Raw genomic sequence first — 3104 nt, 5'->3', positions numbered from 1 at the left:
TTTGGATGGACACCCTCCATCATGAACTTGGTACAACCATTATTCAAGTCCTTTTATTCTGCCGCTTCTTTCAGATGGATTTCTAGGCCTTAGAATAACATTTTTTTCATGTATCTCAAAATGTAATCTTTTAGCACAGGTCTACTTTTGTGAGACTCTTTGTTAGATCTATACATTTCTCTGGGTAAAGACTGTGACCACCTTCTCAGACCCTAGTTCTGGGAGTGACACCTCAAATCATTTCTGAAAGAAATGCCTATGTGTAAGTAGACTTCCAGCTTGTTGATTTCAATTGCTGAGTTCCCCAGGGCCGACTTCTCTCTCTGACTTTGGACAGGATGACTAGCATTTGTTTACTATGTTTGATGTTAAGCATCTCCAGGGGCAACGTGCGTCAGAAAATGCACTGTAACACCCTAATCTTCCAAAAAATAAATGAGTTACTGCATTTACCGGACTGAATCTGATCCTTAATAATTTTTGTTTTAGCTTTTCTAGTTTAAAAATGTGTACATATTGGCAAAATAAGAAAAAAGCACTAATAATTGTATGAGACAGCTCATTGCTTATTTCCATCTATAATTTTTGACTTTTTGGCTTGCACTACAGTGTTAAACATCTCAAATTTTAATTTAGAAGGCAATTCATTGGCTCACTTGTTCATATTGATGATCATCACTAGCATAAATAAATATCCAGCCCTTGTTAGAAAGAATAGATTTTCTTAGCACATCTGACTATTAAGGATATTAAGCAGGTTCTTGTCTAGAAAGTAATCAATCTTCTCTCTTTGTAACAACCAGAGTTTGAAATAATATTTAGTACTAAGAAGTGATTGCAGTGTTGTCGAATGAAATATATTTGAAATCAAATCAGGACTTATCAGTATTAAAAGTGAGCAATGTGAACTATTTCTTTGAGGACAAACTCTGTATGTAGATATTATTTGTCAAGTTGTTTTAATTATTTGTCAGGTTTATTTTAAAATATTAAATATTTATGTGTGCTCTGAATAGGATTGTCAGACTGCTGATAGGTAGAAAGCCATGCTTCCAAGGGCCAAGGCAGGAGGGAAGGAAGAGCTATGTGTGTTGTGGGGACAGTCCACAGGCAACTGGGATTCACTGACCAAAGATGAATGCAAAGGTCAACCATGAAGGTTGTAGAAAGAGGGAAGGTTATTCCTCTGGACTACTTATCTAGGTCACGACCCCATTTGAGGAAACTGAGACCCATTTGGGGGGGGGTGAGATTTGCATATGTAATGGTATATACCACATACTATTATTTTAAATAACAATAGAAGATCATAGGATATAAAATGAGTGGTAGTCACTTAAGCTCAACAAATGTTTGTTGAGACCTACTTTGTGTTACAAAGATGAATGGCATAAGAATCTGCATTGGTATATAGAACAGAATATTCGAAAAAACAAGGTATTATGACAGATGAAAGTATTGACCATCCAAAGCAGAGCTACCTGAGTTCAACTTCAGTTTCTCGCACTTACTAGTTTATGAATCAGGATAATTTACTTAACGTTTCTGTGCCTGTTTTCCCATTGGAGTAATACTATCACCTACCTCATAGACTTATTATTGAAGGAATCGTATGCAAGGCACATGGATCAGTGTCCAACATGTAGTAAGCAATGAAAGTTCCTATCATTATTACTGTATGGTTTTAGATTAGTGATATCCAAAGTGGATTCTGTGTTGAGCTTATAAAGAACAATACTGGGGCATAGGAAGAAAATATTAAGACTTCTCTTTCAATTTTTAATGTCAAAATAAGAAATTCAGCTTCATGGATGTTAGTATAGACTACAGAGGCTTGACTGGTGCCCTCACTGAGTTGTATGGCAGATATCCTGGGCCACAAGGATGAGAGGAGCTCAGAGCGCTGGAAGCATGTCCCTACTCATTCGTTTGCTTTCAGGATGTTGAAATATATTGCATTTGACATGTGCTTAGGTAAGTTGATTAAGAGATTATTTAGTGTTGGAAGTGTTTTACTTTGTACATTTTTATTTTGATATTTCAAACTGAAAGAGAAGTCCAAGAATAGGACAAATACTTCCTATAACCCTTATTCAGATTCACCAATTGTGAGTGTGTGTGTGTGTGTGTGTGTGTGTGTACAAGAAAACAAAACAAACAAAAAACAAGTTTCATAAAAGAACCAGATTGGGTTTTAGAAATGAAAAACAAAACAAAACAAAAACTATCATTAAAATTAATCTGATTTTAAATTCATACATTGACTTTTAACATATAGACTAGCAGGATTAGCAAACTGAAAGATACATCTGAAGAATATACATATCATATCTCATAGGAAGGTAAGAAGATAACAATGTGAAGGAAAGATTAAGAGCAGGTATAAAAGAAGGGCCAACATCTATTAATAGGAGTTCCCAAAGGAGAGAACGTGGGGGAGGCAGTTTTCAAAGAGATAATGGCAGTGAAGTTCCAGAGTTAATGAAAGTCATAAATCTATTCTATACATATCACAGGGAAGCAGCAGAACAGCAGAAACAAACAGAAGATCTTGGAAGCAACCAAAGAAGAGATATTGGTTAATTATGGTATATAGCTGTAACACTTAAGAAGTAATTTGAGCATAAATACCCAGAAAACAAAAGGCACACTTCTATAATTACGTTCAGCAAACCTTAAAGTCATATACTCCATCTGGTATTTTACAAAATTTTACCAAACTGAAGCACACACCTGGGGAGCCCCATTTGGGACTAGTTACTGAGTGCCAGAGACAAAAAGCCACACTCCAGCGGGGAAACATTCCTACTGGTATGGCCAGAATGGCTGGTTTACAAAGAAAAGAATCAAACGCAACTCATTTCTCACTGACCACTTGGATGACACATTAGAAAACATTGCTGATGGTTTGAAGAGACAAAATTTTAAATGTAGTCTATGCAAGGTTTTCTGTGTGTTTGAAGGAGAGTACGTATGTTTTTAACAAGTTTTCAGTGTTTATGGTATTTGCTAGATTGGGTTTAAATATTGAAATAGATAAAGGACAGATTTGTGATTCAAAAAGATACCCGAGAAGACGTTTTTCACAGTAACAATATGTTGAA

This window comes from Myotis lucifugus, unplaced genomic scaffold (genome assembly GCF_000147115.1).
Source record: "Myotis lucifugus unplaced genomic scaffold, Myoluc2.0 scaffold_16, whole genome shotgun sequence".
NCBI lineage: Eukaryota > Metazoa > Chordata > Mammalia > Chiroptera > Vespertilionidae > Myotis > Myotis lucifugus.
The sequence above is the reverse complement of the archived record's forward strand: the minus strand, read 5'-3'. Positions refer to the sequence as shown.